The sequence below is a fragment of the Poecile atricapillus genome, chromosome 2, assembly GCF_030490865.1.
Source record: "Poecile atricapillus isolate bPoeAtr1 chromosome 2, bPoeAtr1.hap1, whole genome shotgun sequence".
NCBI lineage: Eukaryota > Metazoa > Chordata > Aves > Passeriformes > Paridae > Poecile > Poecile atricapillus.
This window is the reverse complement of record NC_081250.1, coordinates 27,729,858-27,742,105: the sequence shown is the minus strand read 5'-3', so window position 1 is coordinate 27,742,105 and position 12,248 is coordinate 27,729,858.

Genomic DNA, 12,248 nt, shown 5'->3' with positions numbered 1-12,248 from the left:
GGGAGGGTCGGCCTCTTCTCCCGGGAAACCAGCCACAGGACAGGAGGACATACTCCCAGGCTGCACCAGGGGAGGTTTAGGGTGAACATTAGGAGGAATTTCTTCACAGAAAGGGTTTCTAGACACTGGAATGGGCTGCCCAGGGAGGTGGTGGAGTCATCATCCTTCGTGGTGTTTAAGGAAAGACTGGATGTGGCACATAGTGACTTAGTGGTGGTTCGGTCATAGATTGGACTCAATCTTCTGAGAGGTCTTTTCCAACCTGACTGATCCTGTGATTTTATCTGCAGGCACAGATGCCTCTGACAGCAGAGGACCAGCCACCAGGTAGTCACACAGTGTGTTGGACAAGGGGCCCGCCTTAGCACCCTGCCTGCTGGCACACCCAACAAATGCTGGCCCTGCCACCTCTTCCAGGACAGGATAGCCCTGTTGGAGACCCTACAGACTCTGATTTCTGTACACTTCCATTTTTAAAGGTGCCATACGTGAATATCATGACATGATATTCAAAGGGTGATTTCAGAGAGAGGACTGATGGACTGAACTTGCTGCCACCTGACAAAGGAGAGGAATATGGGTCTCACAGAATCATAGAATGGCTTTGTTTGAAAAGGGCCTTAAAAATCATCTGGTTCAAACATCCCTGCCGTGAAGAGGCACACCTTCCACTGCAAATCCTTATCCAGCCTGGCCTTGAACACTTCCAGGGATGTGACATCCACTGCTTCTCTGGGCAACTTGTGTTAGTGCCTTACCACCCTCACAGTAAAGAATTTCCTCTTCATATCTGATCTAAATTCACTCTTTTTCAGTTTAAAGACATTTTCCCATATCCTGTCACTCCCATGCCCTTGTCAAAAGTTCCTTTTCAGCTTTCCTCTGGGCTCTTTAGGTACCAGAAGATGCTCTAAATTCTTCACAGAACATTTTCTTCAGGAGGAATAGCCGCAGCTCTCAGCCTGGCTTTATAGATGTAAGAGACGGTCCGAAGATTCTCCTATCTGTCTCACGACTGCCGCAGAGACCCTGAACATCACAAGGGACTCGGTACAGGGGCTCTGGCCCAGTTGAGGTGGACGTTTGCCAAGTGATTGCAGGTGTGCTTGCTGTGCTACCACAGTACACTGCCCTTGCTCCAGCTGGTGAGTAGAGACTTGTACCCCACACCTGCCCTGCCCCCCCTGAGCAATGGGCCTCTTCACCATGGTCATCAATCTCCTCTGGTTTTGGCCTTGTGCCCCTCGCTTTGTAAAAGACTATAAAATACACCCCAAAACTTGCTTTCATTTGAGATCTCCCCAATGGACAGAAGACTGTCTCGTTGGATGGCTGAGTGGGCTTCGATGTTGGTAGCTATAAACCCCTTACTCTCTTTTCTTATGCTTTGCTTTCTCCTTTCTCTCCCTCTATCGCATATTAGTGCTGATGAGCACTCAATAAAGTGTGTTTTGCTGTTTAAGTCCCTGGTTTGCTGATAGTTTTTTGTGCTCTAAGACCGACTAAAAGATCTATATCATGAATCCCACCTTGCGGATCGTGACAATAGAATAGATACCTCAGCCCTCTGAGCATATTGACTGCTCTTCTCTGGACTTGCTCCTTGCCATGCTGTCTCTGGGAATGGCTTGAGTACAATTCTGTGACAAAATAGCAATATATTCCAATTTGTTCATGAAAATATTTCTGTTGCAAAGAACAGAAACATAGATGATCAGAAAACATATTTTCTCTCATTATTTCCAAAATTTCACAAGCATGTCCTAAATTTCAAAAGTTTCCCAGAGAAAACACATACTTTCAACATCAAGACTCAGCCCAATGATGCATTCTTAGATGAGTTGGAATGACCAGTACTGGAAAAGAGAGATTATAAGCACCTACACGAAGTGTCTACAGAAAAGTGAAATAAACCTCATGCCTTTTGAATCACTAAGGCAAAACCAAGTCTTCTTTTAAACTGTGAGAGCTGACTTTGAATTACTTTTGTAACTGGCACAAAACAGCTTAATTTTTTTTCCAGATGAAGCAGGAGTATGATTTGGTAACTGCTTTCACTTTGACTGGAAATTAAAATTTGTGCAGTTGCCTTGTAATTGACAGAATAAAAGTCAAAGGTACTTCTGTTGTAAAACTGGTTTTAATCCCTTTTCACACCTACAGAGTGTGGAACATACAGTTCATAGCAGGAGTAGAATACAAGGCAAATCTGTTGCCAGTAGCATGAGGCGCTGTCTGGCTTCTCGCAAAGGTTAGGGCACATATAATATTATCTTTGCAAGACTACATTTCGACTTTCAAGTAGCAAAATACCATTTAACAATTAAACAAGAGTATCCTGAAAGTACAACACTGAATAATTGCCTAAAACTTGCACAATTCCCTCTTGCTTGTGCCTAAGCAACTAAAGCAACATTTAGAGGATACATACATACAATTACATTTGTCCTGTGCAAACCCACATAGCAAATATCCTTTCAAGTAGTAATGATAAAGCAAAAAGCCCCAGTGATTTAATTACTCATGCACAAGTTTCCATAGTGTGTTGGTTTGCTGTCTAGAATAAGAACATCCAAACCCCATTCCTATTGTAGTTCGAGTTGTGGTGAAGAGAACAGGGTCTCCTGTTTTCAGATGCAGTATTCCTTCTTGCAAGGACAGGAAGAATAGGATTATGCAGTGATACCACTTTTAGTAAAACTACTTGCCAGAAATATATTGTGGAATAAATTCTTCCCAAAAGGAATAGCTTTCTTTAATGCATCCCCACAAGAGCAAAATGAGAGAACTGAAGACGCTGATTCTGGGCTGTATTGTTCTCTGGGTATATCATAATTTTGCACCTTCTTGACTTCTGCCAATAATTTTGTGCATATTGACTTCTTCACAGAAATATTTTTTCCATTACTGTCTTTTCTCTGTAAGACAGTTTTATGTGGAAGTGTGCCTTTCTGATATTAATGCCTAGCAACAACTCCTTCATATAGAATTCTTTTCAGATTTTAAGAGCTATTTTTCATTATTCATGATTTTTAAAGCACTATTTATTTTCAGTTCCATATCCCATCTTCTCTATTCACAAAGATGACTTTTGGTGGCTCAGGTTAATTAAGACCCCCTTTTTTATTTTCTCTCCTGGTTTCCTTTGAGGATCTTAAAATAATTAATACCAAAGAAAATAATCGTATTTTGAAATATGGCAAGTGTCCCATCAGACAGGATAATTAAATGCAAAGACTATATAAAATAAGCTTGCCCAGGTGTTTCATTGAATGAAGTAAATTTGTTTAAACATTATCATCTGTGGGAAGGATTAGGCTGCTTCACCATTTTTGTGCATCTAAATTCATCTCAGGGCTTATCAAATTTGCTGAGTGCATGTCTGCATCTACAAATGATTGAATCATGTTAACAGAGGTTCTGACTGAAAACAGAAATGCTTCCAGGCATCCAACATGCTTTAGCCTTAGAAGCACAATCTGATTTAAAAAAAAACCAACAAAGATCCCCAGCAGGTAATGAAGTTTTTAAGTAGAAAGTTAGGCAAAGAAAATTTAGATTCATTAATTCTTGTCATAATGGTCATGTTTAGTACTTTATTTCAAAATAAACCCAAAATAAGGCAGTTTTAGCGATAGGACATTCACAGGCTCATTTTTGTGTCAACATCTTGTGGATGCTTTATCATAGCAATATATAACAGCCTCTTGAGGGACACTGCTGTCCAGTCCAAAGAAAAAGAGGGAAGAAGTGAGCTCTCCATTATAATTTCAGTTAAGGTACTCTGGGGAGTGGTATATTATGAGAATAAGGATGCTCATCTGAAGTCCATGTAAGGCACAGCAGGTACAAAACTGGGGTCCCCAACAACCCTGTGGGAAGACACCACTTCTGGCCAGCTTAGAGCATGTGCATGTGTCTCTGGCCTATTTCAAACACTTTTATTTCATTATAGCTTGAAAAATATCCAGGAAGTACAAGCTCAGATCTTCACATGCCATGGGAATTTATGAGCCAGCCAGCTGTAATACAGCACAACCTCCTCTCAATAGTAGTAACTTATAAGAAAACAATAAGTTTAGAAATTGGGATACAAAACCTTAGAGGGTGCTTGTGCAGAGGTGATGCACAACCATCTAATAAAATGTCAGTATCTCAGTTATCAACTAGAATTTCTGGAATGAAAGGTAATATTAGAAGGTGTATTACATAGCTACCTCATCACTAGCCCTGTGCAGTATGTGCAGTTCCAAGCTCTGGCACAATCATCACTGCACTTTTGCAGCTGCACTGGGTGCTGTATGTAAGTCCATGCAAAAAATGTGTCATCCAGAGACCACGCTTTGTTTATCAGTGTCACATCACAGGTAGCAACACCATTTATAAGCGCTGTTCAGAATAATTTGTTCTACCACGTGTAGATGAGCCATCAGGTAATGGTACAGTTAAGTAGCATTGATCACAGCTGTATCTCAACTCAAGCCCACATCAGGGCTGCCAGATAATAGGACTTATGACCAACATCAGTCTTCTTCATTGACAGCCTGAATACTGATCTGTCTTCCAGTGCAATTGGGCTTCAGTGGCATTTGAATGAAAGTCACACCAGTTCTGCTAAAAGAAGGAAAATGATATATGGGTTTATTTTCAAACATGCACATGTGTGAATTAGGTGAGCAGGAATATTATACATGTACAGGCTATGTAGAAACATTCATCCACAACTGCCAGGCACATCTCTTCTTGGTGTCCAAAATTAGGGGCCTCTGTCGATTGCATGTACAAATTGTTCCTAGTGAACCTAGCCTTGGTTCCATAATACAAAGCCCTATTTTAATTTATATGAAATGAATACATTAATCCAAATGATGCCAGCTCTGTAAGCAACTTCAAAACCATTATTCTAGTAAGTAATTTTCTTCACATAATAGCAAACTCTCAATACATGATCTTTAGTCAACAAGACTGATGTGCACTGAAGTTCCTGTTCAAGTATCTTGCTTACTAGATAGAAACATGAAAAACATATATGTTAGTGAGATATTTCAGAATTAAGGCTTCAATCATTGCAATTAGTTATAAATCTCTCAGATTGCCACCTTATGTAGGCATTTGCAATTAAAATGCAGAATAAATCTGTGCCTGTGGACTCTGGGTAACGCAAAGCAATATAAGAGTACTGTCAAAAGACCAGCCAGGCTCACTAGGAACAGTTTAACTCTGTTTGAACCTTTGTTCTGTGCAAGTCAAGGTCACCCAGTCACTACTCCCTCTTTTGAATCTTGGATGTAAATTGCCTGACAGGAAGAGAAACAACATTTCTTCTGCCCATTGAAAGAGCACTGGCAAAAGAGATCAAGGCTTGTCTTGCTGCTTGGCAAACAATGCAGCTTTTAGCAGTAACCTTAATTAGTTGTTGGATCTGGTTCTATCTTTTGGGATAGTTTGGTGATGTCTAAGATAAGAATTTCTAATTTCCATTAGTTCCATTTCTACAGAGCCAGTAGACCAGTGACTCTTTATCTGATTTCACAAGCATAAAGCATTACTTCAAAATTGTGATTTTGTAAAACAAGGCCCTAATATTCCAAGGTCACCTTGGTTTGGAGAGACCAAAGGTCTGCACAAATATAACACCCAATTTAACTTGAAAGCTAAGGCCAGTATCACCTTAATTAAGGGATTTTCTGCTCATCCTAAAGGTGTTGAGATCAGCTCCATTCTATAGATGCACCATCAGAAACATGCTGAGCAGATACCCATCAGTGGAACCCCAAACCTATAATTAATATTCAGAAATTAAGGACCAAATTAGCAAGACTGCAAGACACTTATGTATCAAATCCAGCTTTTGGAGCCATCTGGAAACCTCCTTATTTTTGTCAGTGCTATAGTATCAGACCCTATTCTGGCAAATAAAGGCCATGATACTGCAAGGTTACCTGCAAGGTTATCCTGAATTTCAATTCGGCCTGGAGTTTAGAGGACTCAGTATCTCATAATACCACCAAAGCCAAGCTGAAATAGTCCTCATCTGTTTTTCTTTCTGCATTGTGTGAAGTTCGCTTGCAAGTAAATGAAAATAATTTGGTTTTCTCACCACTCATGGGCTCTCAGCCATGTCCCTCAGAAATAAATATGGGGTTTTTTTTGGTCACAGAATCTTATATTTTCCTCTGAAAGAAATTTGGCATAATATTCAGTGAAAAGAGTTATTGAATAGTACTTGGGGTAACTGAGTATAACTCAGATACCACTACTGTACTCAGTATAAATACCAGGGGCCTAATGTTCTGTAAATTAGTTGAAGTGGAAAATCCATACTCACAATTATGATTAATTTGAGGAAAAAGCAAGAGGCTAAATACAAATTCTAAAATAGGGGTTTTTTAACATTAAGTAGGGAATTTTACAAAATTCAGCTGTATAACAATCAATTTCCTGCAGTATCAGGTACTATTGATGATTTGATATTTATATAATTGTTATTGTATCATAATTCCCATACACGGTTATGCTGCTGTAAGTCAGAGCAGACACTACTGAAGTTGTCCCACAGTGAAAGTAGTGTGAGTGGAAGCATTCAGAGAATCATCCTTAAGACATAAAGATATGACTTTGTCTGCCACAGAAACACTGCCAGCTTTAGGGTGAATGTGGCTACTGTTCAGCAGGGCACAGCAACATTATCCAGCAGTGTGAAACAGGAAATGAATAAAAAAACCCTCACATCTAATTGATATTTAAATATGGTAGGATGTAATTACTCATGCTGGAATTCGTTCAAAGCATCAGCACTCTGAATGCTCCCTTATTAAAAAAAAAAAAAAAATAAAAATTACAATCAGTTCTTTACTGTCTGCCAACAGAGAAGACTTAGGTTTGGCAGCTGATTGTTAAAAAATTGGTTCAAAACATATTTCTCTGTTTTTCCTGTCATTATTTTGTTTGTTATGCTTCATAACTACAGCTGAACAAAGAAAGTGGTAGCTCAATTAAATGATACTTAGAAGTTTAGAAGCCCTTTACAAGTTTAAAATTCATTATAAATGTTTCCAGCTTGTATTCATTTTCACAGCACTTCTGAGGGAAAATTAAACAGCAGAACCACTTTACAAATGGTGAGACAACAAAAAGTGTTTTGGGAACTCATATTTAAAGGTAATAGCAAAGCTGAAGTACATGTGGTATTGTTTGGTCCACAACTGAAACATGACAGCATGACTAATGCAAATGTGTCTTCATTTGATCTGGGGGTTGTCTGGCCAGGAAATTAATATGTGAGAAGAAGGAAGGCTGATAGTAATTTATTTCTAAACAACTCTGTCATTCATCTAAAAACCACTGGCAAGCATCATCTTTTGGAACTGCATAGGTATGAGCATGTCAAGGGAGCACACGTCTAACTTAAACGGAGATGGAATCTGAGCCCTAGAAATTTAGAAAGTGAGAATTCCTTAACATAAATCCTTAATGACTTCAGAGCAAGCAGGTTTATATTGAATTAAAATTCATGGTAGCCAACAAACAAAAAAAAAAAAAAAAGGGAAAATTATCATTAATAACAATGAAAATGTCTCAAATCTACTCTGACTTGTATGTGTAGGTAGCAGGTAGAGGAAATTAATATACCAAGAAAATTTGTAGAAAAAAACTCCATCTTTGTCACTGCCCCTCTTTAAATGTCACATTACATAGGTGATCTCCAGTTATTCAGCTCAGCTTATTTATACATCACTGTGCTCCATTTAAACTGAACTGCTTGATGGACACTAACTGATGGACTTTTTTGTCTGCACTGACTGGATTTTAAAACTTGTGACAAAGAGTTAAGAATGTAATCCTAGAAAACTCAAGCAGATAAATTCTTCATTACAATTTCTGTTTGCTTATTTTATTTATTTATTTTAGTGTGTGCATCTTTTGAACTACTAGGGTATGTAACAATGTTCTTAATTTCAGTTTTTATAAATCAAAAATAGCAGCTTTGTACATACATGCATGGCTGGGAACACATGTTTGTGAAACAGAGCCTGAGGTGGCCTGGCATTCTAGCATAGTCTGAGTCCAAAAATCCTGAAAATCAGACTTCCAAGGCATAAGATTCTCCATTTGCTGGTTTAGACCTCCCATCTGCAAGCACTAGCTGTGCAATCCTGTGCAGTATGTTAGGTGATTTTGACATTCGACATTTTTTTAAACCAATTTCTTTGGCTGTATCTCTTCTGAGAAGCTTCCCTCTCTTTGTTACAAAGTTACAATTGCAAATGATACGTGAATCTCCAGTGTGGAGAGAGAACAATTTTCATTTTAGCATCTGATCTTTTCACAACTTCTCATTTTATTCATGATTATTCTTAAGTGGTTTAAATCCAGCACCAACCTAGTTGGCAGATACCAAAGTCTGGGATCCTGGTCCCCACAACTGGTAATTCCATGTGAATAAAAGAGGCATCTTTCTGCACCTAATTGCCATCCACTGGGGGACTTAGAAGTCCTTGGATGAAATGCACCCCATGGGCACAAAATGATCACATATCTCTGTGCTGATCCTATCCAGAGCTGTATAATGGAAGTTGCACCACATATATAAAACTAAGATGCTGAACAGAAGAGTGCAGAGCTGTGGCAAAAACATCTCTGGCTTGAAACACAGTAGAAGAAAGCTCAGCAAAAATGTTTCAGACAATTTAAACCAAAACACTGACTGTACAAATTTAACTGAGTACACTTGATGAAGATGAGACTAATAAAAGCCCAGCTGCTTAGCACTTCTGACTTTCAGCTCACACTGCTTGTATGCAAGATGATTTTGGTTCCAAACAAAATGTTGCTGGCTGGAGATTAATAGGTAGGCTGAACATATGCTCTCTGTCTTGTTTTAGGAGAAAAGAATAACCAAAGTTTAAAACGTGAAGTCTGAAAACCAGCCTCAATAATGCAAACAGGTCTTAAGGTAGCCTCTTCCTCTCTGCAATGATTAATATTAATGTCAAAATATATCCTTTTTACTGATTTAAGTGCTGAAAAAGTCCAGTCCTGCATTACTTAGCCTCTTCTGTGCCTTAAACAGGACAACCAGACAATACCAAAACAGACCTTCCCCTTTTTTAGTTTTTTCTAACATACTTTCATTAAGGGTCTTAGCAATTTTTCTAAGGCAAAGCATTAAAATTAAAACAGCATGAACACACTTTTTATAATACTGTTAGATTATGATATCTCCATGCTTTCTTTAGAATGTTGCTCAGTGGAAGCAGTTTTCATTTCTATAAATAATTTCGTACCTATATTTTTATTTTGCCACAATTAAAACTAGTAACATGCCACCAACAGTATTTGCCAGCAAAATCTTTCAAAAGGTAACATATCTGTATCCAAAAAATTGTGTAACATTCTCAAACATATTTGCTCATTTTTGGAGATACGCAGTTCTGTCTTAAGACCCTATATTGGTGATAAAAATAGTACAGTAAAGCATGTCAAATGTTGCTCTGTGAAATTATTTTAAGGGCCTTTTAACGTGGATTGCAGAATTGATATAGGACCCTGCAGGACCCTGTTTTAAGACAAATCATTATTAGAGGGTGGTTGACTTAATTTTTACAGGGCTGATATTTTCATGCTTTATACTGTACTAGCTTATGGGCTAAAATAAACCACGTGGTTGATGAAGTAAAGATGATACTTCTTTCTTTGCTGTCTAGTAGAATTTCTAGAGTTGGTCACTTGCTTTGAGAAACCTGGTGTCCTGCTGCCCTGGCACCTTAATGGCCCTGGCATGTGCAAATCAATATATATTTGCAAGGAAGAAAGTGATGGAACATGCATGCTCTTTTCTATAAATCATACTTCCTTCTATTCCCTTTCTTTTTAATGGCACTCAGAGGAGCACACAGGCTGCAGATCACAAATGGGGGGCCATCACTTCTCTCCCCAGCCAGCTCAAGGGTGGCATTCAAGTGTTCCAGATGCAATTCAAACTGCCCTTTACACTTAGTAATCAAGAAACATCACTAATGTTTGACTCACTGTTAGAAGTGTTTTTTACACTGCCAGAAGAAGATAAGGCTAATGGTACCCTGCACTATTCCAACGGATCCAAAGACTCCGGGTCACTGCACCCCTTCTTGGCTCTCTGAGTCATCCAGTACCACATCCTACACAAACAAAAACTCCTAGTACATAAAATCAACCTCTTGAGAAAATTGTGTTGTTCCTCAGAAAGAACCCAAAATATATGAAAGACATTGCTAAAGTTCTATTTGCTTTAACCTGCATGGAATTATCTTAGTGAAAAATTAGAGAAGCCAAATAACCCTGAGAAGAAAATGTTTCCCATCATAAGGAAACATCCCACCAGTGGCTTCCTGCCAGCCAAGTCTGTGAGAAGGAAAGGAGGACTCCAGCTCGTCTAGAACAGCACAATCCAAAGCAGGTAGCAGTCATTCTGCCTACTCAAAAATCACCCCACTGGAGTCTCCCCAGTGAGAAACCAGTGCTATGGCCCAGGTACTGGCTAATAGCAGGCCAGTGCTACTATTCCTGGGTATGCTTGTGGATATAGTCCTTATGAATTGCTGTCATTGTCCCAGTGAGGCTAATTACAGAAATAAAATAAGTAGTATATAGCCAAAGCCAAGCAAGACTGATTTTAACGTAGTACCAAATAAAGGGAGTTGCAAAAATTAAAATTGCAGAAGCACATGTTAAATTTCTGTTTCATAATAAGAATAAGAATAGTAGTCTGGAAAAAGCAAGTTTTATTTCTTATTTTCAGTGCTAAGAACACCTACATGGAATAATTCCATATTCATAGCTGTTTCTCCTCTACAGCTATTATCTGTAAACTGACATGGAAGCCAACACACAATACAGTCTGGTGCAATGAATGGAGTTACTATGAGACTGTAAGAACTTTTGTCTTCTTTGCACCAGCTAGTGGCCATTATGGATTTGCAATAGAAGGAGATGACCCAGCAATCTGCACCACATAGAGCATCACATTGTCTCACTGGGGCTTGGTGAGCTGTTCACAGATTATGGATACAGCAGCGCTAAAGTGCAGTGTAAATACCTTAATGTCTTCCTTGCTTATGTCATTTCTGAGCATTAGCTCTCCATCTGTGGAATATTGTCTGAGCTGCTACAGATATGTCTATTCAAATGTGTCTTAATATTCAGCTGACTGTGCCTTTTTGACATGTCCCATCAAATAGCCAATAATGATGTATTTTTTGGCATTCCTAAAACTGCTTCCCATGTCTCTCAATTACTTGCCCCCAGCAAAATGGCTGCAGTTATTAGCTTGTGCTTCACTGTGTCATTTGTGTTATTCTAGCTCGATGTGAAGTATGACTTCCTGCCACTTATTTGCTGATGGCAACTAGCTGCCTTTCCTTCCCCCCTGAGGTTTTGTTTCCCCTCCAAAACATACTAGAGATTTTGCTGACCAGAAGCATAATTATTCTTCACTGTCAGTAAATTCCTCAGTTTCTGTTCGTTTAGGTTCTGTTCATATCCAGCATATAGGTACTATACTTACTTAGTAACAATAAACTTCTAGAGTATAATTGGAGGTGTTTTCAAAGTACTAAATCCAAACAGCATACAATATCCTATCTGACATGGTAAAAAAAAAAAAAGACAGCCAGAGAAAAATTACTTGGAACTTATTATGATTTTTTGGTTGTTGTTGATCACCTTGGACTGTAGTCTTTGACTCCAAAATACAATTCCATATTAACATGTTCACAGTGATACTACAAACTGCCTTGGCAGAGGTTTTTAGTTTGGTTTTGTGAAGAAGAATGAGTGTTTAATTTAATCTGCTTAGAATCAGCCAAAAATAAATCCCACTGAAAATCATTCCTGTGTTAGTTCCATTTGTCAGAAGAAAACAAAAGAAAAGAAAATTTTGTAGATTTTTAAAATTAAATCTCCATTAAACACTGTTTACAGAAAAGCCTTTTGTCCATTCCTGGTCATCACACATAGCTATCCCGGAGTTTCTGATTAAACTGGTGGAGGATTGTAAATGCCTAACAATGAACTGAAAACAAATAAAATCAAAACAGTGAAAAAAAAAACAAACCAAACCCTAAGAAACAAACAGCTGAAGTCAGGATAAAAGGCAGTCAAAGCATGGAGGCAACAGAAGCATGTCTATCCCACATAATCCCATGTTCTAGCCTCCTTCATTATTCCCTTTACTGTTTTCTGTACATTTTATTTCCAGACTGTGCAAT